The sequence below is a fragment of the Cervus canadensis genome, chromosome 28 (assembly GCF_019320065.1).
Source record: "Cervus canadensis isolate Bull #8, Minnesota chromosome 28, ASM1932006v1, whole genome shotgun sequence".
Taxonomy (NCBI): Eukaryota; Metazoa; Chordata; class Mammalia; order Artiodactyla; family Cervidae; genus Cervus; species Cervus canadensis.
In genome coordinates, this window is record NC_057413.1 from 45,631,387 (window position 1) to 45,651,351 (window position 19,965).

A 19,965-nucleotide genomic window follows, 5' to 3' on the forward strand; every position below is an offset into this window, starting at 1 on the left:
TCTCCTGCCCACGTGGCCATGCCCACCCCATTTTGTTCCTGACTACTGACTGCCCCTGGGCTAGACCTGGGGAGCCTGGATCCCTCTTCGAGACAGACTGGGACCTGGGGCCCTGCACTGCAGTGCTTGCACCTGGACAAACGTCTCCTCGAGCACCAGAATACAAAGAAGATTCCCTTCTCCAGGGGATCTTCCTGACCCAGGGATCAGACTGGGGTCTCCCAGTTGCAGGCAGATTCTTTATCATCTGAGCCACCAGGGAAGCCCTACAAAGAAGCTCCAAGGCACTAAAAGTAACTGTGTGCATGCCCTGTGGGGGCAAATGATGAACAACAAGATACAAAAAGGCCAAAACCCAACTGCCACTTCTGAGGTGCTGGAAGCAAAAGCAGGGTCCTGTGCATGATCTCTGCATGCAGCACCAACACAGGGGTGGGCAGACCACCCAATCCACCCCTTGAGCCTGACCCACCGATCTGTCCCACGCTCGTCCCATTTATGGGACCAGCTCAAACCCCTCCCCCCTGGGGGGTGAATAAGGGCATCTGTACTTGTTTCCGCTTCCTCGCGCTGCAGCAGGAGCCCCAGAAAAGCCTTGCCTGAATTTCTCATCTGGTCCTTAGCAATTTCCATTGATTAAAGAGTCCAAGAACCCAGGTTATTAACAACTTCACTCCTACCCACAACCTAGGAGCACTCTGGCTGGCAGGCTGTACCTTCTGAACCTCTCCCTCTTTCCATCACCACAGTCATGCTTTTGCTTGCTCACCATTTCCGGTCTGCCACTGGTCTCCAAAGTGGCCTCCCCACCTCTGGTTGTGCTTCCTTGAAGTCTGTGCTCAACACCATCATCTCCAGAGTACTCTCCAGCTAAAACATAACTCTGGACGTGTCCCCTGGCCACTGAAACAGTCTTCAAGGGCTAGCTATGACCTACAAGGGACACCCAGGATCCTGAGCTGGGCTCCCAACCCAGATTTCCCATCCCATTCTTGTCCTTCCACTCATACACCCTCATCCTAGCCCACCTTCTTAAAACAACTCAGAATCAGTCAGGCCCCATGGTGCAGAGGGCACACTCCTAGAGCAATGGGATAATAAAGGACCACTTGTAAAGGGACTCCTTTCAGAGAAGTGGGCCAGGGATGGGGACCATAGCGCACAGATAGTAACCCAGGGCTTGTCGCAGCCAAGCTGTTTCCAGATTCAGGAAGGAGACTCACGGAGGTGGGCGCTACTCAGTGTGGCCCACAGGTGGGTGATCGTTGATGAGCTGTTTGATCCTGGTCCATGATCAGACAGCACAGACATTGACAGTAAGCTTTAAGAACATTTTACAGCCATTTAGCACTGGTTGGGACACCTAAATGAGTGGTCACTTTTTTTTCTGATAAAGTGTTTCTATGATATTCTTACAAAAGCATTGGTCTTCAGAAAAGAAAGCTGGTTTTTCACCACAAGTACCTTGAGAAGCACTGCCCTAGGCAGAGCAGGGTGCCTCAGCCTTGGCACCGCTGACACTTGGACGATAAGTCTTGGTGGTAGGGCAGTCCTGTGGACTGTATGTGTTTATTAGGAGCATCCCTGGCCTCTACCCACTGGATGCCAGTAGCCCCCCTCCCTGGTTATGACAACCAAAGATGCCTCCAGACATTACCATCTGGGGACAAAATCACCGCCTGTGGAGACACATCAGTCTAAAAAACTTGGTTGAGGGGCAGAGACAACCAGGGGCAACCATACAGGGTGATGACCAGACAAATAGGTACCCCAGCCTCAAGTCTCTTCCCTCTTCCCAGCCTTCTGCTACTGCTCCCCATGATCGAACCCAACTGAAAGCCAGAGTTCATGGGGGCACATTGGTCAACCTTTCAGGGCACACAGCAGTGGGCAGGAGGGGCAAATGGATCTGGAGAGGCAAAAAAAAAAAAAAGATGTCTGGCACAACTATTGGGTCACAGCCCTCTTTGTGAAAGACTCATCCTGAAATCCTGATAGATTTCTTTCCGTCACATAAACTGGCGACATCTCTTTTAGTAGAAAACATGAATTGCTATTTTAAGTTGCTCCAAAGTGTTAAATTTAATTAAGCTCATACGCTCTAAAGCACAATTTAAAACTGCCACCCCAAGCGCTTACCCAGGAAAAACAAAACACGCGTTAAGTAGCTGCTTCTGAGCTGTTTTTCCTCCTTTTTTTCCCCCCCTATTAATATTCTTTTTGGTATTTGTTCATTCAGTTTAACACTAGCAAACAAATCTACAGCTGACTTCTACAGTTGATAGCAGAGGTTTTAGAAGACATCACACAGGAGCATATTGGTTACTCTCTCATCATGGTTATCATTCTCATACTGGTTATTCTCTGCCATCTGTCTTCCCTTCACCTGCCCTCCCCTGGACAATGAGGAACTACATTTCCCAGACCCCCTTGCCTGTTCCCAAGCTCCTTTGCCTCCCAGGTAGAGTTGTCCAATGGAGGCCCTAGCAGGTAGGAGGAGGGGAGAGCCAGGTATTTCTTCCTCTTTTTCTGCTTTAAGTGGGATCTCCTTGTCAGCTCCTGAGCCTCCTCTGTGATCCCACCTTCAGGGGTTCTAGCTCCTGCCAGATAGACCTAGATCTTAGGTTCTGATCAAACCATCTCCTCCTTGTACCTGAAGTCCTTGGGTGGGGTGGGTGATGGCAGTGGCTTCTGGCTATAGCTAATCTCGGCGATGCTGACCCCTCAGCAATTCCATTACCTGTAACCCAACCCCAGTACCAGATTCCTTCTTAGATCTAGAGTGTTCCCTTTTTCCCCTGAGTGAATCCTAGGTGACACAAGAACATATACTTCACACGACAAGAAGGAAAAATGTATTTTTTCATTGCATTTCTGGAGAAAACTGTCATTACTTCATGTCAGTAGCATCACATTTTATCTAGCAGAACTCCAGCTGAAGGAAGCACTTTGCCACCTTCTCGGAATCACTCATCACTCCCCAAATCTAACACGTGGCACTTTTGCACAGAGCAGCTCCTCTTCCTGGAAATCACTTGTGTTTTTCCACCTGGTGACCCCATCTTTCGAGGCCTGACTCAGCATCACCTCTGACCCCATCTCTGCTCTCTGCTCCCACAGCCCCTCCTGCCTTCCTCCAATAGAGCCCTGCTCCACGGATGCCTATGTCTCCCTGGAGGACATGGGCTGTGTCTTCATCTTTGCATCTCCTCTGCCAATCATAGTATCTGGCCTTGAGTCACTGCTGAGTAAATATTTACCCCATGGTTGAGCAGTGAATGAAAGAGTGCTTTGCTAAATGTTAAGGCCTGTACAAATTTGAGGGATTCTTAGTTAAATATAATACAATGGCTGGTGACTCTCAGACACTGGCTGGTCCTAAGGAAATCTTCCTAGAAAGGCATTTTTCTACATCTTTGAAGGGCACCCCTGACAATCTTTATGAACTTGCATGTAGATACGTGTTGGACTGTGTGAGTGCAAGTGAATGTGTGTGTGTGAAAAGATGTGTGGGAGACATGTCTGTGTGTCTGTCATTTGAGAGTTGACTGCCTGAGTATTTGTGAGTGTGAGTGTGTGTGTGTGTGTGTGTGTGTGTGTGTGTGTGTAGGTGTTCACATACAAATGGTACAGAAAGGTTCTGGTTACGTACAGTGTTCTGGTCACTGCTATGTCCCTCTTCTACCCAGCTTCCCCAGTGCCCCAGAGACTCCACATGTCCCCCAATACTTCTGAGGGGACTCCCCACATGACCTCTCCCAGAGACACTTGCAGGCCGAGTCTACTTTTCCCTAACTGCTACCATTAAAGCTATACTATTCCTGGAACATCTGGGAATGGGAATGGGAGAGGTTCTTAGAGGCCACCTGAGTCTCGGGGCAAAGCCTGTGAGCGAACCCCCGAGGACGACAGTCCCCCTCTCATGGGCTCACTCCAGACCGCACTCCCCAGCCTCCTGCACACTGGGCGGGGTCCAGGTGGTGAGTTCTGGCGAGGGGAACACGGCAGCAGCATGTGTACCTCTGGGCCAGGCCCAGAAAGAGCGGGAGTCCCTGCTCCCTTCTCCCTGGACCCTGGGTGCGGTGACCAGCCTCGGCCCACCTGAGGGGCACCGCAAATCTGGTGCCCAAGTCTGCATGTGAGGAAGGCCTCCTGACAGACCCAGGAGACCGCCCTGGACCCTCGGGAGAGCAAAACATCAAACTCTCCCATGCTTGAGCCTTTATGCGTTTGCCTCCATTCACCCCAGTAGCGGGCCTCTCCTGACTAATCCAGCCCCCTGAAGACACAATGAGGTGACCCTGAGGAATCCATTATGTGTAGGTTTGTGACAGAGAAAAAGACAGGGTGAGTGTGTGTGGGGGGGTGACTGAAGGGGAATGAGTGTGTTTGTGTAAGAGGAAGCAGTCGGTGCTGGTGTCCACACAAGAAATGCAATTCTTGCCTTCCTGGAGTTGGGAATAGACACCACGTCTTCCACCCCAGCCTCCATCCCCCTCAGCTCCTAGCATTTTGAGGTGCTCTCCCTTCTCCCCCGCTAACCCTCCATCAGTGATGCACCGGCCTCCTGCCGAGCCCCAGCGCTAATTTGAAGACCACGTCAAGCTGCCCCCACTCCACTTTGCTGGTTCTGCACCCTCATTACTGGCTCTTCACAGAATCACCAGCCTGCCAAGCTCCCTGGCCGGCCATGACATCTCAGGGCACATGAAAGGGCCTCATTAAACCGAGGCAAGCAGCCTGGCTCCCCAGCCTCTCCCTCTGCCTGCCAGTCCCAGAGGGGCTGGCTGGCTTCCCTGCAAGGCAGCAGAGCCCATGCGGCTGGGTCTGTCTGGCATAGGATTTATTGAGTACATACTATGCACCCAGCTCTTGACAGGCAGGGTCTCTCTGATTCTGTACCCTGACTCTGTGAGTAGGAGTAATTATCCCCACACTACCAATGAAGAAACTGAGGCTCGGGCGGATCAGTCACCTGCTCACGTTCACACAGCCGGAAGGCGGCTGAGCCAGTTTCGTAACCCAGGACTGCTGGGCCACCCAGCGTGATCTTCCCTCTACTGTATTGAGCTGAACTGAGCAGAATCAGATCACAGCAGAAGCACATCTTAGTGTCTAGCTAAGTAAAACACAAAAACACAAATGTATATGACTACAATGGCAGCTGACATTTATTGAACACTTACTATATGCCAACCAGTATTCTGAGCACTCTACCTGTATTAACTGATTTAATCCCCACGGCAGCTCCATGAGGGAGGTACTATTATTAACCTCATTTTACAGAAGAAGAAATCAAGGCTTAGGGGCGTTAAGTGATCTGCTCAAGGTCTCACAGAGAAAACATTTGTGCCTGGCCAAGATTTGAACCCAGCACTCTCAATCAACGCTCTTGATAACCCTGAAGTACCTTTTGTAATAATGCTCCCCATTTTAGAGATGGGAATTAACCGAATGGACCTGAAACCACAGAGCTAACTAGAGATGAGAGTTCCATGACTGGTTAAGTGTTGTCCTACTACTTCTGAAAGCTTCTGGGAGGTCTGAAGGAAATGAGGGAGCTACCTGGTTCTCTGTGGGTGGTTTTCCCATAGAGGGAGCCGCCACCAGTGTAAAGGCCCTGAGGCAAGGACAGTGAGAAGACCGGTTTGGCCAAAACAGAGTGATGGAAATGGAGAGTGGTGGGAAATGAAGTCACCAAATTAGGAGCCAGGAGCGGGGTTCCAGAGGCCTTGCAAATACACTGTGTTTCGCTCGTGTGCCAGCTCCGAGGATTAGACAAGTACTAGTGTTGAGAATAATTCTGAGGCTGTGTTCAAACTCAGCAGGACAGACTGCTATGGGTCTGGAAGGACCTGTCTTTTGTATTTGTTGTTTCTGGTCTCAGGATCAGAGAGCAATTAGAGAGAATGACTGTAATTACAATATGTATCGCAGAATCCCCTCTTCTGGTCTTGTGCCAGATGCTGGCCTCCCCTGAATGCTGGGCCCTGAGTGATAACAGGGGCAGGCCCGTGGCTCCTCCTCAGAACAGGATTCCCACAGAGCCAGTTCGACTCAGTGAGGGCTCCAAGAATCAAGAGCCTCTCATTAACTTCTGAGAAGGGCCAAGGGCCAGGCTCGGTCACTGCCCTATAGCCCCTGCCCCTCCTGAGGACACAGGGGCCCACCTGGGTGCCTGAGGCACTCTGTCTAATTGGCAATGATTTTGCTCATCAGAAAGTAAAGGAGCCACATTCAACAGGAGTGAGATTCTGAGGCAGAGTACCCCAATATCCATTCTCACAGCCCTGAGAACAGCAGGCGGGGCTGGGGATCTAAACCCCCAGTTGCACTGGCCTTGGATGAACTCTCTGGCTCCCCACCCCCACCTCTCCTCTACAAACAGCCAGTGCATCCCATTAAAGCTCAGGTCAGGTCAAGTCCTTCCTCTGCCCAATGCCCCCAGTGAGGCCCATCTCGCGTAGTCAGAGTCTCACGTGCCCCACAGGCCTTCTATGATCTCCTCTCACCCCTCCCAGGTCCCCTCCTCCCACTCACCCCGCCCATTCTGCACTAGTCACCCAGCCTCCCTGCTACTCATGACTTGCCAAGGGTGCTGCTGCCACAGGGCCTTTGCACTGCCTGTTGCCCTTACCTGGATGCCCTTCCTCCAGATGTCATACACTCCCTGCCTCATCTCCTCCAACTCTGCTACAGTGTCACCTCCTCTAACTGCCCTATTTAACATTGCCACCTTCCCCTATCTCTACCTTGCCCCCTCCAAGCCCCTTATTCAGCTCTGTCTTTTCCCACTGCCCTTTCACTGCCTGATGGACACTATCATTTGCTTATTTACTAGGCTTCCTGTTAATTCTCTCTCTCTCCTTCCACTAGAATCTCAGTTCAGGGTTAAGATCAGGGTTTTTTGTCTCCTTTGTTCACTGATATTTCCTCAGCCTCTAGAACAATACTTGGCACATAGTAGGCCCTCAAAAACATTTTGAATGAGTGAATGTTCTGTATTAGCACTGCCCAATCCAGTGGCCGGGCTTCCCAGGTAACTCAGTTGATAAAGAATACACCTGTAACGTAGGAGGGTGGGGAAGACCCCCTGGAGAAGGAAACAGCAACCCACTCTAGTATTCTTGCCTGGAAAATCCTGTGGACAGAGGAGTCTGGAGGGCTACAGTCCACGGAGTCACAAAGAGTCAGACACGACTGAGTGACTAACAAATAAAATAGATAAAATGCAGTAGCTATACGTGGCCTTTTAAATTTAACTTCAAACTAATTTAAATGAAATTAAAATCTCACTTCCTCCGTCACACTAGGCGTATTTCAAGGGCTCAACGGTCACATGTGGCCAGCGGCTACCACATGGGACAGTGCAGCTGGGAAGCAGCCCACCATCTCAGAGTTCTGCTCACTGAGGCTCTTGCTACGCCCCTCTCCAGCAGGTGGTAAGAATCCTGTCATTTCCCATGTGAGCCCTGGTGCCCCAAAAAGGTGGGCCGGGCCGGGGAGTGTTGTCAGGCTCACAGACACCCTCCAAGCAAGGACAATTGATTTTGTAGGCATCAATCCGGGCCTCTGAGTTCTCTGTCTTACTAGGCGTTCTCTCCATGACTCTGGAGAGTTGCAGCCCTTCTTTCCAGCTCTTCCAGCTTCCCTTGGCTCCTGGGACTTCTGGGTTCACTGGGGTCTCTCTGGGGCTCCCCCAGGCCTGACTCAAGCCTGTCGCCCCTCCCCCACAGTGCTCTGACTCTCTGCCTCTCACTCAGCCTGTGGTCAGCCCCTTTCCAAGCAGCGTCCCTCTACCCACGGTCCACAGGCTGGGCCAGCCCCAGGCCAAACCAGAGAGGCTTTGGCCCCTCTGGTCCCCCATTGCTATAGCACGTTCCTGCTTTCCCACTTTTCATCTACTAGCTATCCTTAGACTTCTGCTGTGTCTCTATTAAGAAAAGTCCCTGATGAATCCAGTCACCATTATGCCTGTCACCCTTCTCAGGAATAGACACCTTTAGAAAGAGAGGTGGTAACAGGCAGTGGTGACCCTGGAGCTGGATGCTGGGTTCAAACACTGCTTCTGCCCCTTCATAGCTGAAATTGCTTACTGGTGGTGGTGGTGGGAGGAGGCAAATCCTTTACCTGTCTGGGCCTATTTTCCTAGAAATATCCTATGTCTGCAAAACGGAGCATTTATAAGCTCCGCTCTATGGGGATGTTATAAAGTTTAAATGAGTCATGATTCATGAGGAACCTGGATCAGTGTTTGGGACACAGTAAGAGCCACTGGAGGGTTTGTTATATAAAGGACTGGGTGATGCTGAGCTAAAAGGAATGTTTATCTCTGACAGTGGAAATCCAGGCCTCAAGGGTTCATGGCTGGCAAATCCCTTGCAAGCATCTCATGGGAGAAGCGGGAGTGCCTGGATCCTGGCTGGGCCGACAGCAGACCTCGTGGCTTCAACAGCACATCTCCTTTCATCTCGTTCCCCCTGCTCCCACCGCATGTGACTCCAAAAGTCTTTTTCAGATGGCACATGGTGACGTTCGTTAGGCCCTAGCTGAGTGATTGCAGAGATTACTGGAAGACAAACCAAAGGGAGCCACGGCCCAGCAAGCTGCCTCTTCACCCACCTCTCCAGAGTAAGGGCTCCCCTGGTGACAGATGAGGATCTGACCTGGGGAGGCCCTGCCTTTGCTCACTGACCCGGCACGTGTGACAGACCCAGCTACCTGGCAAGGTTTTGGGCAACCACCAGCCCCCACGTTCGGTGGAGACCACAGGATCAGGGCAGGAATTCCTCCCTGTTCCGCTGCACCCCTTCATCGAGAGGGTAAAGCCGAGAGGTCAGCATGTGAGCCTGGGGCTGGACCCCCAGAGTTCCAAGCCCAGTCCATCACTTGCCAGCTCTGTGACCTTGGGCAAGCCACTTAACCTCTCTGTAAAAGGGGACAGACAATAGAGCATCCCTCACTGGATTGCTAGGAGGGTGAAATGAGCCAGTGCCTGCAATTGAAACTGTCCCTGGTCCATCACGAGCTTAGAGGATGCTAAGGATTCTGACTGAGGGGGGTCATCTGGTCCCAACGACATCAGAGATGAATCTGCAGCATGAGGTTAGATTAAATACTAGCTGGGGAGGCAGGGGCACAGCCCCACTCCAGGCCCGCTGGCCGAGCTCTGACGGCCAGCCTCTGCACTGGCCCAGCCAGCCCTCCAGCCCAGCCCGTCTCCGGTTGGCCCCACGAGGCTGTAGCTCCTTCTAGTCCTCCCTCTGCTACTTCCACTCACAGGTCACAGGAAGGCCGGGCCGAGGGGACCATCGACCCCTCTGGCTGTTGGCCCTCCATTCACACATGTCCATGGACACAGCAGGCAGCCCCGCCTCCAGTTTCCCGCAGCTCAGAATTCCTGCTCTCGCTGCTGAGGTCTGACAGTTGCTGCTTGGTCCCACCGGTCCCGGCTCAACCCCATGGGGACACCCACGGGACAAGGCGTTTCTTTCTTGAACATATGTTGGCGCTTCCCAAGTTGTGCGGCAGCTCTCTCACCCCGCCCTGTGTTTCCACTTCTCCGGAGTGAACATTTCCCTCCCTCCCCACCATCTCCTCGGGACTCGCTCTCCATCTTGCACCCCAGATGCTCCCCTCTGATCACATGCCCATCTGTCTTTGGCCCTCCTCTCTGCATGTATGAGTGTCGGGGGTGGGTTTGAACTCTGAGAAAAGTGTCCCTTTCCCCCAACTAGACATTCTACTTTTCCTGAGGCCCCCCATCCAAGACAACACTCCTTTCGGGAAGTCACATCGCACCCACAGCTCACCCTGAGCAGGTGGTTAATGGAAATGCCCTGTGATTTCCCACGTTTAAGCCATATTACTCCCATCCTGTTCCCTGAAGTCACGTTTCTATCACTGTAGGCTGAGCCAACCCAGGCAAGGCCCCCTGCCCACATCAGGCCTCTCTCTTTCTGTATATCCTTCTCCCCCTCTGTCTCTCCTCATCCGAGTTTCTATGGATGTGGAAATTTTCTCTGCATTTAATTGTTCTTAGCTTCCAACCCCCAAGGACTGGGTCAGCACAATACAAAATACAAAGCGCTAGTCACTCTGTCGTATCTGATTCTTTGCGACCTCATGGACTGTAGCCCACCAGGCTCCTCTGTCCACGGAATTCTCCAGGCACGAATACTGGAGTGAGTAGCCATTCCCTTCTCCAGGGGATCTTCCGTGACCTAGGAATTGAACCTGGGTCTCCTGCTTCGCAGGTAGATTCTTTATCGTCTGAGCCACCAGGTCAGCACATCTCAGGGGAAAAAAACTGTGGGCTTTGGAACCTGGCAGAAATCTCTCTTTGAAAGCTGGTTCTGCCCCCGTGTGGACTCACTTTTTCCTCTCTCTGAACCTCAGTTTGCTCACATGAGAAGTGGGGAGAGCAGCACCAACCTCCTGCAGTGAGTGTGAGGCATGATGTGTGTGGGGAAAATACCACTGCCCCTCCTCTCCCTTCCCAGGGCCATTTGGTACCCCAACGACGATGACGACGGCGATGATCATTGCCATTTATCTCCTCAAGGAGCTGAGAAAAATTTGCTCAATAACAATTCATCACTTACAGAAGAAACACAGAAGGTGTCAGACCAATTATACCTCATTGTAAACACAGGAGTGAACAAAATGAAGATTCCCCACCAGCCACCTCCAAACGCACTAGAACAGCCGGCAGATGCCAAGTCAGTGCCACCCGGTGATGTACCTGATCAGACAACCCTGCCCAGTCAGCAGATCTGTGATTTCCCAGGGGTACTGCACAGGAGCTAAGTCACCTGTGCCACCAACTCCTTAAAAATGTCATGCTGGCACTTGCTTCAGCCTCACATATACTTGAATTGGAACGATGTAGAAGAGATTAGGATGATCCTTGTACAAGGATGACACACAGATTCATGAAGCATTCCACATTTCTATGAAATGTTGACACATGTTACAACTTGGGTGAATCTTGAGGACATAATGCTGAATAAAATAAGCCAGACACAAAAGACAAGTACTGCGTGTCTCCCCTTATAGGAAGTACCTAGGGTGGTCAAATTCATAGACTGACAGTAGAAGAATGTTTGCTAGGGGATGGGGGAGGAGGAAATGGGGAGTTAGCATCAGATGGGTACAGAGTTTCAGTTTAGGATGATGGAAAAGTAAAGATGGATGATGGTGATGGTTCTACAGCAATGCAAATATACTTAAGGTTCTTGCACTACAGACTTAAAAATGGTTACAATGGTACATTTTATGTTGTGTATATTTTAGCACAGTAACAAAGTGGCCAAAAAGATGCTTGTTGCCTTTTACACCCATTGTAATCCCCTCCATCAGATCAGAAGCTTCTTGAAGAAGGGAACTATATCACTCTCCAGGTAAGGCTGTGCTAGGGTGAAAAAAGCTTATTAACCATGCAATGTAGGTAAGTCACTTCTCATCTCTAAGTATCCCTCAGTTTTCTTGCCTGCAAAATGGGTTAATAGCATGGATCCTACAGTATTTTGTGAAACTTAAACACAATAGTATCTGTTAAGTACGGAGTACAGTACTCAAGATATGTGCAATAAAAAGCAGCCAGCAGTAGAAATTAACACATTTTAAATTAATGCTTCAAGAAAACTTATTTTTAAATAGAAGTAATCAGTATTACCTTTAGAAACTTAGCAATAAATATTTCTCTGTGCCATTTCTTAGAGGTCTCGGAGCTTACTGGGGAAGAAAAAGCAGTCATGATGATACTTGGATTTGGTGCCTGAAGATCGAGTTCAAACCCTGGCCCTGGCAGCTACTAGCTGAATGAGACTAGGAGGTTGTTGGGAAAACCTAGCAAGCTCCTGCCTGCACGTGGTAAAGTACTTGCAAAGGTGAGGTGTCATTTTTTTTAATGAGGACCCTCAACAGCTCTGCATGAATGAGGGGCTGAGAAACTGACAGGTGCTCCAAGTTACATGCCTGAGGCTGGAGCCCGTGACCAAGGGGACTGCTTGACTTCTGGCTCACTGAACTGCAGGGCCATCGTGCTTGCCGCCTTACGCCACGAAGAGATGTCCTTTCCAGCTGGTGGTCTGCTGGAGCCCGCTCAGCACTTCTCCGGCCTGCACTCCTGTTGATCCTGCCCTGGACATCTCTGCCTCTAACAAGCAGGCTGACCAGGAAGGGATGACTCAGGGTAGGGAGAAAAGCTCTGTGGGCAATGGGGAGGCCACTCTGTCCAGTGGACGGAGAAGCAGAACTGTCCACACCCACCAAATATTCTCCACTCCAGCTGGAGGGATAAGACTCTAACCCTGGCTCTCTCATGGGCTTGCTGTGTGACCTTGGGCAAGTCACTTCCCTTCTCTGTGCTTCAGTGTCCAATTCTAACATCTAGAACTCCACAAGAATATCACTGGAAGAGGGGTGACGGGAATGAGGGAGAGGCAGGAGGAGGAAAGGCCAGGCACAGTCATCAAAGGGCTGTGGGAGTTCGGACACCAGGTCCCCAATTCTGAATGGGATTTGACACCAGAGTGACCTGTGCTCTGGGCATCAGTCCTGACTCACATCTTACTGGCTGTATAATCTTTACCCCAGTGCTTAACTTCCCAGAGCTTAGTTGTCTTGCTTGTAAAAGCAGTCAGCAAAGCTAATCTGCAGAGTTGCATGAGAATTAGAAATAAAGTAAGGTAGGCGCTGACATGCGAAATATACTCAATAGACCATGCATGTATCTAGTGAACGCTTACTTTATCATCTATCCATCTATCATCTGTTTATCATATCTATTTGTCTTCTACCTATCACCTATCTGTCTATCATCATAGTTTCTGTAGAGAACATGAACACCATCCAACCCACCCATCTCCCAGTAGGATCTCTTGCAGTGGCGAAGGTGAACGGCCTGGGGTCACTGGTGGGGTGTCTGGGGGTTGGCGCCCCTGTACTGAGTGGGAAGATCAACTTCGCTGTGGGACCTCCTCACGAGTTGGGAGTTTTCAAGTGAGGCTGGCCTGGACCTAGCCATGCATCCTCATGGTTTTAAATGGGAAAAACTAAAAGCACTATTCAATCTTCCCCTCCCTCACCCCCTCCCCCAGCCTGGGGGCAGCAGCTCCTGTGGGGACAATGAGCCTCCAAATGTGCTTCAGGATCCCAGGAGGACAGCCCCCCCTCCCCCCGCCCCAACAGTCTCTGATCTCAGCAGGGAAGTAATCCTGTGAGCACAGCACAGACAGGTCTAGAGCTTCCTGGGAGTCTCTCCAGCGCTGTTTATTGGGGGTGCACAGATCTGAGGCCCCAGACTCACTTTCTCCCTCTCCTGGTCTGGCCGGGGAGGGGCCCTGCTGCGGCTGCAGCGGGGGCAAGGTTGGTGGGGGGCCTGCCACTCTCCCAGCCACACAGGTGGGATGGAGGGCGAAGCCCGGCGGGGGAGCTGCATGTGTGTCCACTGACTGGTGTGCAGGTGTGTGGGTGTGCTGTGTGTGCGTGTCTACTGACTAGGGTTGAAGCCTCATTAGTGTGTGAGGAGATGAGAAGAGAGTGCTGGCTTGAGGCTGTCAGTGAACGTGAGCATTTGAACAAGCCAGAGCGTGGAGAAAACATGCTCCAAGGGCCTGCAAGGCTCCACGTGGTCTGGCCCCACGACCTCCCTGCCCAGTCTCCGGGACCCTGCCCCTCCCCGGCTTCCTCTGTGGCAGCCACCCTGGCTCCCGCTGCTCCCCAGACATGCTCCACCCTTGAGGCCTCACCCCGGCTGTTCCCTCTGCCTGAAATGCCCTTCCTGCAGACCCCTGCTTGCCTCACCTCCTTCAAGTCTTTGCCACATCTCACCTTCTCAGGGAAGCCTGCCAGCCGCCCTGTTTAATATTGCCATCTGCCCACCCCTCTCCCCAGCCCCGTGCCCCTTACCCTCCTCTGCGGATGGATTCTTCTGGGCAGAGCACTGACTGCTCCCCGCACGTCTATAATCTGCCCATTTATCCTGCTTGTTGCCGGTTTCCCCGTGAGGCTGAGGATCTCCGGGTGTTCTGTTCGCTGACTGCATCCAGAGCACCCAGAACAGTAACATTTATTTTACGGCGTATTTGCGTCTAGTTTCTCATCTGTAACATGAGGACCATAACAGAAGCTATCCACTTCGAAGAGCTGTTGGGCAAGGGAAATGAATGAATCACCTACAAGCACCGAGAACAGTGCTTGGCACAGAGCTTGGGCTGGCTATTATTACCACACTCTGTCACAGCCTGGGAGATGGAATCGAGTGAATGATCCCCATGAGGGATCGAGCACACCAGTGGTTACACGAGGGTGAAGGTGCTTAATGCACACTTATCGCCTCACTCCCCCTCTACGCCTTGAAAATTCCCAGGAAGGAAAATTCCCTGATGTCCTCCAGTCATGGAACCCACAGTTTTGGACCCCTTTCGGGTTAGGAACCTAATTATCAGTAAATTTACTATCTGTTTGGGGTTTTTTGGTTGTCATTGTTTGTTTGTTTGTTTTAATCAAGGGAAGAAACGAGCCAGACCCCAGCCCGCCCCACCCCAGGCTGCACGGCTCTGGGGTCCTACTGGTATTTAATAGCATGTGATCAGCAAGCGCGTCCTCTGATGGGTGAGAGCAGCCTGGACCATACAGCACCTGAGCCCAGATTCATCTCCCAGCTCTGCAGCCCCCACTAGGCTGGATGGCCTGGGGCAAGCCCCATCCCCAATCTGAGTCACCACTCTTCCCTGGTGAGAGGTGGCGATTAGACTTTTGCTATGGGAATACCAGACCACCTGACCTGCCTCTTGAGAAGCCTATATGCAGGTCAGGAAGCAACAGTTAGAACTGGACATGGAACAACAGACTGGTTCCAAATAGGAAAAGGAGTACATCAAGGCTGTATATTGTCACCCTGCTTATTTAACTTATATGCAGAGTACATCATGAGAAATGCTGGGCTGGAAGAAGCACAAGCTGGAATCAAGATTGCTGGGAGAAATATCAATAACCTCAGATATGCAGAGGACACCACCCTTATGGCAGAGAGTGAAGAAGAAATAAAAAGCCTCTTGATGAAAGTGAAAGAGGAGAGTGAAAAAGTTGAGTTAAAGCTTAACATTCAGAAAACTAAGATCATGGCATCTGGTCCCATCACCTCATGGGAAATATATGGAGAAACAGTGGAAACAGTGTCAGTGTTATTATAAACAGTGTTATTTTTTTGGGCTCCAAAATCACTGCAGATGGTGATTGCAGCCATGAAATTAAAAGACGCTTACTCCTTGGAAGGAAAGTTATGACCAACCTAGAAGCATATTAAAAAGCAGAGACATTACTCTGCCAACAAAGGTCCATCTAGTCAAGGCTATGGTTTTTCCAGTGGTCATGTATGGATGTGAGAGTTGGACTGTGAAGAAAGGTGAGCACCAAAGAATTGATGCTTTTGAACTGTGGTGTTGGAGAAGACTCTTGAGAGTTCCTTGGACTTCAAGGAGATCCAACCAGTCCATCCTGAAGGAGATCAGTCCTGGCTGTTCATTGGAAGGACTTATGCTGAAGCTGAAACTCCAGTACTTTGGCTACCTCATGCGAAGAATTGACTCATTGGAAAAGACCCTGATGCTGGGAGGGATTGGGGGCAGGAGGAGGAGGGGACGACAGAGGATGAGATGGCTGGATGGCATTACCGACTTGATGGGCATGAGTTTGAGTCAACTCTGGGAGTTGGTGATGGACAGGGAGGCCTGGCATGCTGCAGTTCATGGGGTTGCAAAGAGTCAGACACGACTGAGCGACTGAACTGAACTGAAAGTCTTCCCAGACTCATCTGTTCATCTGACTTTCACGGGGCATCTATCTATCGTGTGCCAGGGCTACTGCTGGGGGTACAGCCATGAGCATGAGACGCAAGTCCCCACCCTGTGGAGCTGACACTCCCAGCAGGGAGAAGGCAGACAGTAAGTGATGAACACAACTGGTAAATCACATAATATGTGAGAAAGTGGAGTGTGCTATAGGGAAAAGAAAAAGCATAGCAGGTTAAAAGAAAGTGAAAGGGTGGGGGGCGGGTAGGGAGGGCAGACTCAGCTCCATGTGGGCTGGTCAGGGGTATTTAGAGGTGACATTTGAGGCAAGGGACATCTTACACTCCAGAAGCCTATGAATCGCAGGGGTCTTGGCACCGCTCTATTCCGTTAGGGGTCCCCTGGAGTCCCCATCTCTTCTTTTCCCTCCTTCTCTGAGTGTACTGAGCCCCAGATCACCCAGTGGGTGATGACGGGGCCAAAAGACAGATCAGCCAAGTCCCCAGCGGTGATGAGTGATTTAGCACCGTCTTTATTCACACTCCGATATTTCACGGCTCCTGTGGCTCTGACGGAATAAATATGACCTTTTATCCTTCACTTTGCTTAAGACTCAAGGTCAACAGCTCAGCAGTGATCTATCGGCTGCTCCCCCCACCGGCCTTCTGTGAGCCAGGGAGCCCAGGGCTGTCAGAGACTCATGGCGCCCCCTCTCCGCCCCACAACCCCGTGCCCCTCGGCGCTGGGCCTGGGCCTTGCTTGGCCGAGGAGACAGCAGCCACGGTGGCTCCAGGGGATGACGGCTCATGGAAGGCAGAGACCGAGCCATAAATCTCCCTCCTCTCCCCGGAGCACCCCCCTCACCAGGGCTGAACTCATGACCCGGGTTTCATTTCAGTCCTGGGAGGTGGCAGCCATGGTTCAAAGGGCAAGTCATACATTAGAATGTCCAGGGTATGGCCATAAGTTTTTTTTTTAGTATAAAGAAGTAAAAAGCCTGCCTGCCTCAGATGGAAACCTCCAGGCCCTTCACGCAGCCGAGGCCTCTTGCTCTCAAAGAAGCCTGGCTTTGCTCATCAGACACCACCAGGACTGCTTGGAAGTTCTTCCACGTGTCTTAACTGAGACCCCTCCCCGAAGCACCCCCTCTCCTGCCTCTCCTCTAGGTTCCTCCTTATGTGTGCATGGGGGTGGGGGAATGATCTGGTCTGGTTCAGACTCCCCCTGTTTCCTCCTGGTGCTTCTGAGTGACAACGGGCAGTGACCTGGGTTTGCTAATAGACCAGGTGGCTGGGAAGGGGTGGCTAGACTGTCTGGAAAGGAAATGTGGCCATTGACCTCTATTTTGAACACACCACCTGTGACCCCGAGATACTTGCCTTGCTCCTCTTCATCCTAACTCACATCTTGGGAAGAAAAGAAAGGGACAGGAGCTCTCTAGAGCACAGCCAACCTAGACTCTGAATTCTGGCTCTGCCACTTTTCAAGCTGGGAGACCTTAGGCAGCTTACTTACCCTCTGATCCCAGAGATTCCTACCCTGTTAAGCGGGCTTAGGAGTAACAGCTGCCTCCCAGGGGTGGTGCGCATGCTCAGGGCCCTGAGAAGCACACAGCAAGCACTCAGATGCTAACTACGTATTATCAAGGCCTCAAGGTGTAGGCTCCGGAGTCAAATCACAGGTGGGACGCCTTGGGTAAGCTTCTTAACCTCTTCGGGCTTCAGTTTTCTCATCGGGACAACAACAGCACCTTCTTCATTGGGATGTTGCAAGAATTAAATGAGTTAATGAATGAACACTTGAGTACCTGGCATGTAACCATTTCTCAGAAAGATCGGTTCTCACTCTCATTGTCATGGCTTGAGAAGAGATCGTCCACAATCACTGGTACTTTTGACCTAACCCCCATCAACTGACTTTGTGACTTATAATCCACTGACCTCCACCCAGGGCTTCCTGCTGGCTCAGATGGTAAAGAATCCACCTGCAATACAGGAGACACAGGTTCAATCCCTGGGTCAGGAAGATCCCCTGGAGAAGGGAATGTCAAACCACTCCAGTATTCTTGCCTGGAGAATCCCATGGACAGAGGAGCCTGGTGGGCTACAGTCCATGGGGTTGCAGAGTCCAACATGATTGAGTGACCAAGCACACATGCATGACCTTCAACCAAGCACATACAAGGACTTGCAACATAAAAACACATATAAAACCAGATGAATAAATTTTTTTAAATGCTTTATGGCTGATCAAAAGTCATTAAAGAGGCTTGAACTAGAGGACCCCAGGATGTTTGCTGTGATATCCAAACACTGACCTCACGTATAATGCCCACATACCAACCAGGTGGCCACACATCCCTGGAGCCACTTCATCCTGGGAAGAGCCCAGGGAGGAGGGGGCGTGAGGGCTTCAGAACATGTGAGGGCAGTGGCTCTGTAGGGCCACCTTGTCTGTGTGGGACTTAGATCAGAGGAGATCAGCGGGCCTGAGGCTGCCTTCAGATGCAGGGGACCCTGGCCCATGAGGAGCTGCCCCGGTCCACTTTGCTCTGGCCAGGCCACATCCAGCTGCCAGATCCCACCCATGCAGGAGGCCACAGCCTGACACACATGTGAAGCAGGGACCAGGAGACGTGCCACGGGACACACCCCAGACCCCTTATTGCCCCAGGGACAAACATGGCAGACCTTTACTGCAATGCCTCCCACATTTCTTCACTCATTGAGCTCCTACTTGACCTTCTGGGTCACCTCCTCCAGGAAGCCTTCTCTGACCTCCCCAGGATCTGCTCTTGCCAAGCCTCACACAGCTTATCACAGCTGTGGTATCTGAACCAGTGACTACACGAGTACATAGTCCTTTAATGCCTCTCTCCCTGGGAAATATGAGCTGCAGAAGGGCGAGGATGTCCTGTTCCCGACTGTCTTCCCCACGAGTGGCCCGGACCTGGCATCATAAGCAGCAAATAAAAACCTCTAGAATGACTAAAAGTGAAAGGCAAAAGTGGAAGTCAGTAGGGAGGAAGGGTCTTGAATCTGAAAATACAAATAGTACTAGGCAAACCAGGAGAATTATCTGCAAAATTAAATAGGGTGGAAGAAGAATGAGTTTTATGCCTGATGAGGATGAAGACAGAATCTAAGGCCAGGCAGTAGAGAGAGGTGGAGTTTGGGGCCTGAAAGAAAGACCTCTCAACTTAAAGGCACCCACTGGTGGTCTGGGCTCTTGAATAAAAAAAGGCGGGGGCAAGTTCTTATGTCTGGAAGTTATTCCCCATGTGGGGCCGGTCAGCATTCCAAGAAGGTGGTAGGGGTGGGGGTGATGGGTAGGAAGGGTGGTGGGCATTGTAAGGATTGGTGAAGAAAGGGGAAGGTGGGCCTGGATGACCTTGAACTGTCCCCTTATCACTCTGGATTTTTTCCAGTCCATGGAAGTAGCAAGAACTATGCCCATTTTAAAGACAGAAGAACAGAGTCACAAAAGAGTTTTAAAGAATGAACAACTGAATTGGTCCCAAGACCTTGACTTCCCTCCCTCTGCCTGAACTCTCTCAAGCCCTTAGCAATATGTCCACAAAAGGCAACTGGGCTTTGAGGTTTCCTAACGACCCCTTGCTGACTCCCCCCACCTCCTGCTAGAACCTCCACGGTGGCCTCTGTCACGTCTGTATCCTCTGTTTGTCAGTCCCAGAGGAAACTGCCTGAGTGAGTATCTCATCTCCCACGACAGGTGGAAAGAAACACACCTCTAATGGTGGAATGTCAGACCTCCTGATCTTACATGAAGGCAGTATTTCTGGGTGGGATTCTATTCCTGGGCCCCCTCTAGGAAAGATGAGGGATGATGGAGGGACTCTTTTCCTGACCTCAGAAGGGCGGGCTCCACCCACTCACTTTTGCTGCAGGACCAAAGCTTCTTTCCAGCCTCCCTGCCAGAGGGAAAGGACTGCGGAGCACCCGCCTAGCCAACCTGGGAATTTTCAAAGCCTCCCTGTTCCACACAGACCTTTCTTTGATCGACAATCAAAGCTTGAGGGAAAAGCAGCCTTTGGAAGCAGCCCTTGGCAGTGGCTCACACGCAGTGGCATTCTGACGGGTGGTAAAAATATCTCTCTGGTGTTCAGTGCCGGCTGTCGCCACCATCGCAGTTTCCAAGATCCTGTCTC

General features: G+C 51.2%; 1 protein-coding gene and 1 non-coding gene across 2 annotated transcripts in view; one reads left to right on the top strand and one right to left on the bottom strand.

Moving 5' to 3' along the window:
• Positions 1 to 19,965, bottom strand: part of LRFN2 (leucine rich repeat and fibronectin type III domain containing 2) — a 200,052-nt gene that overhangs the window by 6,764 nt on the left and 173,323 nt on the right. The gene's annotated exons all lie outside the window — the stretch shown is intronic.
• LOC122430201 lies at positions 10,852 to 10,954 on the top strand. Its single transcript, XR_006266280.1, has one exon. It is a non-coding gene; the product is annotated as a U6 spliceosomal RNA (small nuclear RNA).